The sequence below is a fragment of the Rhipicephalus sanguineus genome, chromosome 2 (genome assembly GCF_013339695.2).
Source record: "Rhipicephalus sanguineus isolate Rsan-2018 chromosome 2, BIME_Rsan_1.4, whole genome shotgun sequence".
NCBI classification, from domain to species: domain Eukaryota; kingdom Metazoa; phylum Arthropoda; class Arachnida; order Ixodida; family Ixodidae; genus Rhipicephalus; species Rhipicephalus sanguineus.
Window position 1 is genome coordinate 39,348,614 of NC_051177.1, and position 13,066 is coordinate 39,361,679.

At 47.4% G+C, this 13,066-nt stretch overlaps 1 protein-coding gene across 2 annotated transcripts in view; it reads right to left on the reverse strand.

Annotated features, from left to right (window-relative positions):
* The window catches only part of LOC119382788 (putative thiamine transporter SLC35F3), a 227,731-nt gene extending 217,615 nt beyond the window's left edge, over positions 1-10,116 (reverse strand). For both annotated transcript variants that reach the window (XM_037650634.2, XM_037650633.2), the window contains exon 1: positions 9,660-10,116. The gene's annotated coding sequence lies outside the window, so the exon portion shown is untranslated. The remainder of the gene's footprint in view (positions 1-9,659) is intronic.
* Positions 10,117-13,066: the final 2,950 nt, after the last annotated feature.

A 13,066-nucleotide genomic window follows, 5' to 3' on the forward strand; every position in this document is an offset into this window, starting at 1 on the left:
CGAGCCCTCTACTAAATCACATGCTTTTAGGGGCGAAGCTCCTTAAGGCGGCACCCGTTCGTTTCTCGTAGTCGTAGTAGTGCGTAACCAGTCGTAACGCTAGTACCAGATCTTGACCTCCAAGGAGGTGCCGGTGGGAGATTTTCCTGTGCGTTGTTGAACAATAAAAAATTCCCAGCGTGCACGTTAACTAAAAGCCGAATTCTTCTGTCTCTCATTCCCCATTAGCAGCCATTGGCATGTTCCAGTAGGAAACGTTAGTAGAAGTAGAAGTGTAAGTGTTAGCTAAAAGCCGACTTCTTCTGTCTCTCATTCCCATTAGCAGCCATTGTTTACCTCCAAGGTAGTACCTGGTGAGATTTCTCCTGTGCGTGATTAAACAATAAAAATTTGGTTCAAAACGCCGTTGATTGATGAAATAAACCAACGAAAGACGCCAGATGTTTTCTAAAAGCAAAACGAAAGAACGCCAGATGTTTCTAAAGCAAAACGAAAAGACGCCAGCTGCTCGATGAAAGACACCAGATGTTTTCTAAAGCAATGGTTTTCTAAACAATGAAAATTCACAGCGTACATGTAAAATTAAAGTGAGCTGCAAGTCGTCATAACTCATCGAACCTTTAGTATAAACGCGCCCGATCTCACGTCGGTGATGATGTACTGGGCAGAATTCACGGAAGATTCACGGTTTACCGATGAACCTCCGCAGCTTCGCCCACTCATCATCATTCAAAAGAACCGTAACGTCGATACTTGAAAAGGAAGTTGAAAAAAAAACAAGCTCCTCTTTTTTTTTGCCAGCACGTGGCGTTCGCAAATGGGAAAATAACAAGAGCTGGAATATTGCGTCTACGACGTATTCGGTGGTTCGGGGACGTGTTCTCGGTCGCAAAGCGCAATATTCTCAAACGCTGAGCTTTTATTTCACATTACCTTCATTAATTTCACTTTTTTTCTTTTGATCAATGCTGTGGGCTTGTTTTCAATAACGTAAAGCTTGGTTTTTTTAGGGACCTCATTCTTGTTTTGTGGTATAATAAGCTCAGCAGCGCCGGCCGAACAGGAAATATTAAGGCTGTCACTTAATTGTCGAAACCGCATTCACTGTAAATGGCCGCTTTCGGTGAAAACAAGTTTAGGTCAAAGCAATGCGAAACACGTATGCCTGCACTGTTTCGTTAAACCGAGGCTTATGGTACGTTCGGGTGGTTGTTTCAGAGCGCTCCAGAGGCTCTGAAAAATTAGTTTAAGAGAGCAACTAAGCATTACTACTAAAATAAGCCGGGGCAATACATGATAATGAAGAAGGAACATGACTTGCATACCTGCTTGTGCTCGTCGTAGAGCTTCAAAGCAGTTGAATCTACCACTTTCAAATACGGTCAGAGCGCACTCAAACAACAACCCGAAGATGACATTGGAGCAACGTTGCTTGTTGGGCGAGTTGGAACGAGTCAGTCATGCGCTGTGTCCTTGTCCTCTCACTCGTCTGTTGCCTGTTTTTTGCGCTGAACTACGCTATGAATGACATTGGAGACTGTATTTACGGCCGCGTCTGAATCACTGCGCTGTTTCTTCAGTACGTCTCCGCGTGCACAGCTGCGACGGGCAGCGTCTTGTTTCGTGGAAGGAGTGCCTGTTCATGGCTATGGTAATAGCAAGCGTGCTCTTAAGCAGTGAAACTGAAAGAACCACAAGAACTAAAGGAGACAGATCGGCAGAAAGTTGAGCTAGTTGGTACGCATTCGTGATAAAGGAAGATGAGCGTGCAAAGACGGACACAGCGAAAAAATCAAGAGAACACAACCAAAGGCGTCTGTGCTGTCTCGGTAGCTTCCTTGTGTCCGTGCTCGCTCGCCCGCTTTCTTTTATCGTGAAGGAAGACACACCCAGCGCTGTGTATGAGCGTTATTCTTAAATGCGAAAGCCCTTAGATGCCTCATCGAACGCTAAACTTGGCCGTCAACACGAGACATGCAAAAATATCATATTACGGCGTCACCATATGACGTCATCATGTGTTGAAGATTGGGCGAGTTGGTTCGTCGTACTTGAACTGGTATAGCGCATTACGGAGAAGCCGGCTCGGCCGTTTCTTCTTCTCCGTAATGCGCTATACCAGTTCACGTCATCATGACCTCAGATATAACAGAAATTTGTGACGCCTTATGATGTCACGTGACGACGTCATCCCATTACATCTTCCTTCAGTGTGAGATTGACCGATCCCGGAGGCACTGCAAAAATCCGTGACGAGCAAAAATCTTGCAATGCCGGCGATCCCGGAGGTGGTGCAAAACCACGTAAGGTGCAGGAAGCTTTCGGGGGAGGTGGGGGAGGGGGGCATCAATACAATCGACTTAGAAGAAAAACGCCAGGCCTGCGCTAAAACCGCAGCACAGTCACAGCGAAAGCTGGAAGAGCGGCGTTTCTAGAGCCCGTTAAGCTCTCTTGGGGCTACAATACAAGTACACTAGAAAGGTACCCACTACGCCATAAATCACAATTTTTGTGAAGTTTGGAAGCACCTACTAAGCCATTATTCGTCATTCTGCGGAGAAGCGAGGCACGAGCTACACGTCTGTAAGGCATTATGTGCACTTTGTTCACGCAACGACTGATGACGATGAAGAATTATGGCTCAGCCCTTTGTAATGGGTTGAAATCTTTAAACGGCCCACCAGTTATGTAATTTGCATTGGGTGACGCCCGGTCACTATTTCCCTCTCCCGTCATGCTGTATAACATACGTTGACGTGGGAAAGAGACGGGGGGGGGGGGGGAGCGAAGAACTTTACTGAGACCCCGAGGAAATGGATCATACGCTTATGGGCTTCCTTGGCAACCAATACAAGTGCCCTTGCGAGGAACCCACTACGCTATAAATCATTGTAATTTTACTGAGACCCAGAGGAAGTGTATCATGCGTTTATGGGCTTCCTTGGCAACCAATCCAAGTGCACTTGCGAGGAACCCACTACGCTATAAATAATTGTAATTTTTGAGAAGTAGGCCAGCAGGCACTCTGCCATTTTTTGTCATTCTACGGAGAGCGTTGGTACCTGCTAAACCCATGTAAGGCATTATGCGCACTTTGTTGATGCTGTGCCTGATGATGAAGAATTATGGCAGGGTCCTTTGTAATGGGTTGGAAGCATTCAACAACCTGCTCGTTGCGCAATTCGCATTGTGTGACGCCTGGTTACAGAATTCGCGTTGTGCTACGCTTGGTGCTTATTTTACTCTTCTACCACGCTATATTGCATATGCTAATGTGGTTCCGTCCCTACATGAAGCCTGCATAGGACCTTTTAGCAAAGCAGTTTCAAGCACTGGCATGGCTCAGAGGTTGAATACTGGGCTCCCACGCAGAGGACCCAGGTTCGAACCTCATTCCATCCTGGAATTTTTTTCTTATTTAGTTTTTTTTCTTATTTCGAGCGATACTGGTTACGGACACCGGCGGCGGCGGCGGCGGCGGCGGCGGCGGACAACTACGGCGCCAAAAACGGCCGGTGAAATGATCTCATAACAGCTTTCGCTGTAAAAAAAGATGGTGGCTTTCGCATTCCAGACGTCCAAGGCTAATGCATAACTTATTGTAGGGTATGTGCGCAAAGCTCGGACGAACACAGGAAAAAACGATGTAGACAGAAGGAGCGCAAACTATCAACTGATTCAGTCAGCAGTATTGTAAACCTTTTCAGGCTTCATGGGAAAGGTTTGAAATTTACACACGAGATCCCTTCCGATGGTTCATTACAATTTTTAGATGTTACTTTACAAATCGGAAGACGCCATATTTGCTGGAAATATGCACCGCGAGCGCAGAAACCGCTTATGCCATTTGATTCTGCGCAATCAAAGATTGTAAAGAGGGCGATTGCAAGTTCGTGCCTTCATTCCGCTCTAACTAAATCATGTCCGCATACCATGCATGAAAGTTTCAATAATCAAGTTGGCAGGCTTCTAGCGGCCGGGTTCCCTTGTGAGGTAATCACAGCAGTGGCTGACAATCTTCTTAAGAAGATCAAAAATGATGGAAGACGTGGTGGCAGCACCGAGTGCCCACCGAAAAAGAAGCGCATTGTTGTGCCGTATATGCACAAGGTCGGCCATAACATGAAAAAAGTGGCAAATCGGCATGGCGTCGCTATGGTGTTTTCAGCACCCAAAAAGCTTGCCGGATTATGTTCAAGGATTGGCGGAAAGGAATCCCTACGCAATGGTTGCGGAATCAAGCATGCTGAAAGCTTTGTCAAATGTGCCACGAAAGTGGTGTATGAAATACCCCTCAAATGTGGAAAGTCCTACGTGGGACAAACGGGGCGTTGCATAAATGAGCGCGCCAAGGAGCATGCCTTGTCGGTTCGAAATGAAGATGGAGCGCACCTGCCCGCTCATTGCGGCACATGCTTAGGATGCGAGCCTTTGCTTAAAAAGATAAAGATTTTAGGAAGGAGTAGGAACAGATTGGGGCGGGAACTGTTGGAAGCTTTTATCATTAAAGAGAAGGGAGATGATTGCGTAAGCGATACTTCGGTTAACCTATATAAGGCAGAAGGCAATTTCTTGCGTAGGTTTTGCTTGACATGAGGTGGGCATGATTTCTTTGCTTTCTCTCCTTATCCACTTTTCTTGTGACGTTTGAAGAAGCTTATATAAGCTATTTCAAGAAAGAATAAATCAGTTGATAGTTTGCGCTCCTTCTGTCTACATCGTTTTTTCCTGTGTTCGTCCGAGCTTTGCGCACATACCCTACAATAAGTCATGCACCAACTCGCCCAACAAGAAGTTCTTCTAAGATACCTAATGCATAAGGGACCGGGCGAATTTTTTAAATGCGGAGCATTTCTTAGCGAACTTCTGCGACTTTGAGCGTATCTATCTATCTATCTATCTATCTATCTATCTATCTATCTATCTATCTATCTATCTATCTATCTATCTATCTATCTATCTATCTATCTATCTATCTATCTATCTATCTATCTATCTATCTGTCTGTCTGTCTGTCTGTCTGTCTGTCTGTCTGTCTGTCTATCTATCTATCTATCTATCTATCTATCTATCTATCTATCTATCTATCTATCTATCTATCTATCTATCTATCTATCTATCTATCTATCTATCTATCTATCTAGCCGCCTACGAATTTGTGCTCTCCTGCTCGTTTCGTTAATCGAATGTACACCAAAATTGGTATGGCATGACATGACTATGACGAACATGAATGACGAGTCATAACATGAAAATCATGACACGCATGTCATATACAGCATGACTTACGTGCCGCGCTCATGGTGCGCTGGCAGCCGTTTCGCTAGCTTGATCTACCCCGAAATTGGTATTGCGCGACGTGATTGTGTGACGAACATAAATAACACGACTTCACATGAAAATCATGACAAGCATGTCATGTACAGCATGACTTACGTGCCGCGCTCATGGTGCGCTGGTGGCCGTTTCGCTAGCTTGATCTATCCCGAAATTGGTATTGCGCGACGTGACTGTGTGACGAACATAAAAAAACACTAGCTAATATGAAAATCATGACACGCATGTCATGTACAGCATGACTTTCGTGCCACGATCATGGTGCGCTGGCGGCCGTTTCGCTGGCTTCATCTACCCCGAAATTGGTATGGCGCGACGTTACTGGTTAACGGACATAAATAACACGAGTTAGCGTGAAAATCATGACGCACATGTCATGTACAGCATGACTTACGTGCCGCGCTCATGGTGTGCTGGCGGCCGTTTCGCTAGCTTGGTCTACCCCGAAATTGGTATTGCGCGACGTTACTGTGTAACGAACACAAATAACATGAGTGGCACGCATTTTCCTCATTGACAGACAAGACGATGTATGCAGCTCTTTGCTGGCTGCTTCGCATTACATCGATTCCCACAATGCGTGGGATCTGGCGGCTTTTCTTTTTAAATGCGAAGCATTTCTTAGCGAACTTCTGCGACTTTGAGCGTATCTATCTATCTATCTATCTATCTATCTATCTATCTATCTATCTATCTATCTATCTATCTATCTATCTATCTATCTATCTATCTATCTATCTACCCGCCTACGACTTTGTGCTCTCCTGGTCGCTTGGTTCATCGAATGTTCACCAAAACTGGTATGGCGTAAGATGACTGTATGACGAACATAAATGACAAGTCATAACATGAAAATCATGACACGCATGTCATGTACAGCATGATTTACATGCTACGCTCATGGTGCGCTGGCGGCCGTTTCGCTAGCTTTAGATACACCAAAATTGGTATCTTGCGACGTGACCGTGTAACGAACATAAATAACACGAGATAACATGAAAATCATGACACGCGTGTCATGTGCAGCATGACTTACGTGGCACGCTCATGGGGCGCTGGCGGCCGTTTCGCTAGCTTTAGATACACCAAAATTGGTATCTTGCGACGTGACCGTGTAACGAACATAAATAACACGAGATAACATGAAAATCATGACACGCATGTCATGTGCAGCATGACTTACGTGGCACGCTCATGGGGCGCTGGCGACAGTTTCGCTAGCTTGATCTACCCCGAAATTGGTATTGCGCGACGTGACTGTATGATGAACATAAAAACTCGAGTTAACATGAAAATCATGACACGCATGTCATGTACAGCATGACTTACGTGCCACGCTCATGGGGCGCTGGCGGCGGTTTCGCTAGATTTATATACACCAAAATTGGTATCTTGTGACGTGACTGTGCGACGAACATAAAAACACGAGTTAACATGACAATCATGACACGCATGTCATGTACAGCATGACTTACGTGCCACACTCATGGGGCGCTGGCGGCGGTTTCGCTAGATTTATAAACACCAGAATTGGTATCTTGTGACGTGACTGTGTAACGAACATAAATAACACGAGTTAACATGAAAATCATGACACGCATGTCATGTACAGCATGACTTACGTGCCACGCTCATGGAGCGCTGGCGGCCATTTCGCTAGCTTGCTCTACCCCGAAATTGGTATTGCGCGACGTGACTGTGTGGCGAACATAAAAACACGAGTTAACATGAAAATCATGACACGCATGTCACGTACAGCATGACTTACGTGCCACGCTCATGGGGCGCTGGCGGCCGTTTCGCTAGCTTGATCTACCCCGAAATTGGCATTGCGCGACGTGAGTATGTGACGAACATAATAACACGAGTTAACATGAAAGTCATGACACGTATGTCATGTACAGCATGACTTGCGTGCCACGCTCATGGGGCGCTGGCGGCCGTTTCTCTAGCTTGATCGACCCCGAAGTTGGTATTGCGCAACGTTACTGTGTGACGAACATAAATAATAGGAGTTAACATGAAAACCATGACACGCATTTTCCTCAATGACGTACAAGACGATGTATGCAGCTCTTTGCTGGCTGCTTCGCATTACATCGATTCCCACAATGCGTGGGATCTGCCGGCTTTTTTTTTTTTTTGTTCTTGTGTTTCGTTCAGTAGCGCTACTTGAGATCATGCTCAGAGTAAAACAGATAGCCCTACCTTCAGTTCGATTAAGATACGGTAGGACATGGCTCAAAAAACGCGATTTAGAAAGAAATAAACAAAACTAAATTAATTTCTTTCGGTGAAGCGAGTACCTCCATTCTTTGTAGTACCATATATCGTGACTACTCGTAACGTGACTTTTCAATGTACAAGTCACGGCTCCTTATAACACCGCGCTCGAAGCCGCGGAAAGAAAAATGAAAATCTTCGGACGAAATTGCCTGCCTCCACCCGCTCGAAGCGGCAGTATAGTTTACAGTAAGAAAGGAGGAAAACTGTCCAAGGGGCTCAATTCTTTTGTTAGATACAACCTAATCAACTCAACAGACACTTAAGACAAGGAAAGTGCAGGGGACGTTATTCGTTATTTTTAACTGTAGTGTAGTGATTATGACACAAATGGAAATTGCATTAAAGTGAACGAAAAAAAAAAAACCTTGCCATCGGTGGGGCCCGAACTCCGAACCTTCGAATTACAGTGGCGTTCTTGACAGTGAAAACCATAAAAAAAGCGTATGCTTGGGCCTGTGTGTAATTCATGTTTCACTTTTTAGCGCAAGAACGAACAAGAACGAAAGGCGCTGTGTCCGCGCCGCTTTTCGTTCCTCGTTTGTGCGCTAAAAAGTGAAACAAGAAAGAAGTGAAGACCAGTTATGAGCACTGCTCACGCAAATTCGCTCAGTCGTTCTCAGGCTCCGCCGGCTAGGTCGTGTGAAGCAAGTGCATTGCCACGAAGACGCTTAGCGCAGACGTCGAACATACCGTAGAAGAATCGAGTGTTGGGCCTGTTGGTATACATACTTTGCGAGAACGACAAACCCGGGCTTGAAGGACGCGTACACAAGAGGAGGAAATTTCACGAACATGCACGCTGGGTGTTGTTCGCAGAGTGTGTGTTCCTGAAATTTCCTCCTCCTGTGCACGCGTCCTTGGGGGCTGGGATCGTCGTTCTTTCAAAAGTGTACATACACCAATGTACTACTACAAGTTTGGTTTAATGGAATACTTGATCAAGGCAACATCTCCCCCTAAACTTTATTTTTTATTTTGATCGCCTGAACCCTTTTATCCTGAGATATAGGAGGTATACTCAATGAGCAGCACAAAAAAAAGATACAGAAGAAAAACGAGGGATAAAAGGAAGAAGACGGGACGAGCGCACGTCCCGTGTTCTTCTTCCTTCCATCTCTCTCTTTTTTCCGCACTGTTACCTAAGTAAGCAACCGGTAAACTAGCCCACTTTTGTACTCTACTAAACTACATAGGAGGCATTCCCGTGACTTCAATACTGGATCATCATTGCACGATTCGCAGCTGTCGCTGCGCTTCTGGAGATAAACAGACCGAAATATAACGCAGCTTTTCTTCGCGCTGGCAGTGCAACAAAACGGCAGCCCCCATGAAGTGATCGTTCCGTAACACCGTCTCTATTTCTCTCTCCCTCATTCATTCTTTCGCGTCGCAAAACAAAGAGGATAAACGCTGTTCTCTGCAAAAAGCAGCGGCCACTTCCTTTGATATACGATACTACCAACCAAGACGTCGAGGTGACTGCTTTATGTCTATGTTACTCAACTTAAAGCTTTCATTTCGCACTCCCTGCGGACCACTTCCTCTCTCTCTGCATTGAGAGAGAGGAGGTAAGGGCACTCGAGAAATGCTGCTTCGTTCGTAATGTCTGCGCAATGCCACGTGTCCTAACTGTCTTTGTATACTTGAGATTATAACGTCGAGCCGTTTTGCAATACACCAGCTCAGAAAGCGCGCTTGCTTCTGTTCTCTTTTTTGTTCGAAGCTATGCAGCGGCCTTTTCCTTTTCCAGGCGTCAGATGAAGAGCTTCGCTCTTAGGACTGCGTGCCTTTCGCACTTGTTAGAGCACCTGCCGCGCTCTGGGAGTTGCGCAGGAAAAAGGAACGTTACGCGGCGTTTGTTTGATATATAGATATAAGAAATAGCGCTGGGTCGGACGATGCCGTACTTAGCTCTTGCGAAATGACACGTTCCCAGAAATCAACCGTTCGGACAGTAAGACACGCGAGCAATGGAGGAGGCACAGAAGGAAAGAAGGAAAAAGAGAAAATGAGTGAGATATACCCCGGTCACTCACCCGTTCCTCTCTCACTCCGGGATTGCGCAATCCTTGAGCGCGTGGACTCGAGCTGGATCCGAGGTAGGCTTTTGCTGCTTCGGGAACGAAATTTTCCAGGATGGTGACGACACACGAACAGGGCGTACTTTCTCTCGTTCCGAGCGTGCCCGTGTATTACGATTGTGCCCGATGACTCCGTTGGCGCCTCCTTTCTTTTATTGCCTTCTTCGTTGACAGACGAGGAACGAAAATTTTACTGGTATTTCATCCTTCGACTTCGCCGCGGATTCACTTGATGCGTTTCAAAGCGGCCGATAACGGTCGTAGATTTCTTTTTCTCGTCTCTGTTTTGCAGACGTTACGGAGTTGCGACACTCCTGTTCCACGTGCCGTGCGTTTCGTCAGACTTTGGACGCGTCCCAGCGTTCTCGTTTAAATCGACTTCAAAAGCGACGCATTTAGGAATGCTATTTCACTAGTCGTTTTCTGTGTGCACTTGCGCAAGGCCAGGATTTGCGACGTATACACACACCAATGACGAACAATGAAGTCGGGGACGAGCGCACAGCCCCCTTTTTTTTTTATTCTATTTGGTTGCCATCTCTCCCAATTTCGCTCATGCGTGAAGGTCGGGTTTGGGACACAAAACGCATTCGGGGGATGGGAGGTACAGTTTACGCTGAGCCGATATTTGCTCGCTGATCTAGGACTACTCGAAAAGACGTAGAAATCAATTTGATGGTTCCGAAAATAAACGCAGTTTGGCGTTCTTCAATCTGTGAGCGCTTTCGACAGAGCCGCGCAGTTGCATTACTTGCGTAACAGCGCCAAACGCCGAAACAAAACTGCTTTACGTTCTGTGCTCTCCGTGCTCAGAGGGCGAAAGCAAAAAGACGCGACCGAACGTAACTGCGTGCAAAACGGTGCAAATGGAGTGGTCGTCGACCGAGCATGGTTTCCTTTCCTCTGTCCCTCTTCTCTATATTAATACTTCTTTGTATTTTCAGTTCGCTTCCTCCACGTGCACTTTTCCTTAACGAAACTTGCGCAAGTTTGACTGGGTCGGTCGGTCGGTGGGTCCGCCGGTCTGGCCGCCCGCTTTCCAAACGAGATCGGCATGCAACGCCCCACTAAAAGAGCTAAAGAGAAGAAGAAGCGGAGGAGGGGAAAGACGATTTCAAAACACGGATTCCCACGCCGCCCCCATCCCCACCGGCGGCACAAACACGCACACACACACACACACACACAGACACCGAAGCGACCCCGACGGCCGGGCGTCCACACAGGTTGCGCAAGCGAGCGGCCCAAACGCTTTCCCCCAGTTCTTGGCCAGCGAAGTCGACGTGGGGGCGAGGAGTGCTCCGCCGGCCGCACCGCACGTGCGACCAGCGCGATACAGTGGAGAGGTGGTGGCGGCGCGCTCCTTCGCAGGCCGACGCCGCGCTCGAGTCCGGGGCTCTCATTCGCAGAAGCGAACCGACGCCGAGGGTCCCCCTTCTTCTTCTCTCTCTTCGGGACCCCGGGTCCCCTCTCATTTTCGGGCCCGGTCTGCAACGTATGAGCACACGCGCCGCCGCTCTCGGCTGCGCATGCGTTTTCGAGGGCGGGACGCGCGGCGACCACGCGAGTCTCGGCCCCGGAGGATCGATGCTGCCGGACTCCCGCCGTCAAAGACGGGCCCACAGCCGCTGGTCTGTTGTGGCCCGAACACGGTATGCGGGGCGAGCGTTCGAGAAAGAGTTGAATGCATACAAGATCGTGGGAAATTTTCTCTGCGTGCCCCGCAGCAAGGAGACAAACTCGCGCTTGTCTGTATTCTTCCTCACGTCCTTGTCTGTTGTGTGCGCGCTGAGAGAATTTCCCATAGTGAATTCACACCAATTCGCCCAGTTTTCTTCACTTTTACATTACATATAAGATCGCGCGCTGAAACCTTTTTGCTCGCTCCTGCAAGACGGTGCCTTCTTAAACTGGCACTCTAGGACACGAGTAGCGTCTGCACTGAACGCGCACTGTTGAACAAGTTTCGTCTGCTCTTCATGCGGAGGAGCCAGGAACACAGTTCTTTGAATATAAACAAAAGTTTGTTCACTGCAGCCAAGATAGTGTCCGGTATACAAGTGAAGAAAAAGAACATGACAAAAGAATACAGTGCTCTTGATATTAACACTAGAAATTCCGTGCCAGTAGTTTCACGAGCTGTTAACAAAGTGCCACATTACTGTAGCCCCCCGCCCCCTCAGTGCACTGGCGGGCGTGGCTCGCGTCGGTTGCTCCCGCCGAACAGCTGGCTCTGGTCCGCTTAGCGGAAGAGCACGTTTATGTTTTCATCTTACTTCTAATAAAGTCCTTTCTCTATTTTCACCCTCTCTCTCTCTCTCTCTCTCTCCCACTCCTAACTAAGTAATTCACGAAGCCGGTTTCATAGAAACTAGAGGGAAGGGTGAGAGCGGACAGTAGAGAGCTTGAAGTGTCAAATGTTCTTTGAGTCGGCTAAATATAGTAATCCAAGTTTAGGAGCGCCAGCCTCTAGCAAACAGGTGTGAGCAGCAGCCAGGTTTCGTTCTAGCCCTTCGCACTTGAAGCATTACATGCTAAGCCTACGCGTTCATCGCATAGGAAGGGACCTTGCTAATCCACGTCTCCTAGCAGCCTCAGTTAGGCCGCGACGCCGGTAGCGAGAGTAGCTGACGAGAAACCAGCTTCGCTAACGGGTAATAAAAGGACCTGCGCAGATCCCACGCACTATATGGGAATTAGTGTAAGCGAAGATCTGATCAACGGGAGAGATCTAACGCTTCATCACGTCGAACGCGTGCCGTAATAGTGCTCGGGTCATCGGTTCGTCTTTGTGGCTTCGTGTGTGCACACTGTTTGAAGATGCAGTTACTCCACCTAGCCCAAATTGCGACGTTTCCCGTGAGAGTCAGTTATTATGGCGGCTTATAACTCGTAGAGCAAAGATGAGTTTTATGCAGGACCGATATTCTCGAGCGATCACCCTGTGATACAACAACCGTTGCGACATTTCTGGTGACACGGCACAGATACAAGTGCCGCGTAGTACACGCCACACTGCGCGTCTAAGTGGTCTAGAGTGTTCCTTGCAGTGAATGCGAATAACGAGCTTTACATGGTGACAGAAACGCGCTCAGAAGTACGTGCCAACGTACTTCTGTGAAGTAGTTGCTCCTAGTCACGCGACGGCCCGCAAATGTAATCGTACACCCACGACAGTGAAATCTACTTGGCGAGACAGCCGACGGCAGCGACGACTGTATATACCAAATGACAGGGAGCTAGGCAAAGAAAATGATCGCGTCAAATATGCCACCAACGGATGACTGCGAACAGATTAGCCATAAGTGCGTTCCTTTTGGTGCATCAACTTCGGTTCTATATATAATGAAAATCAACTTGGA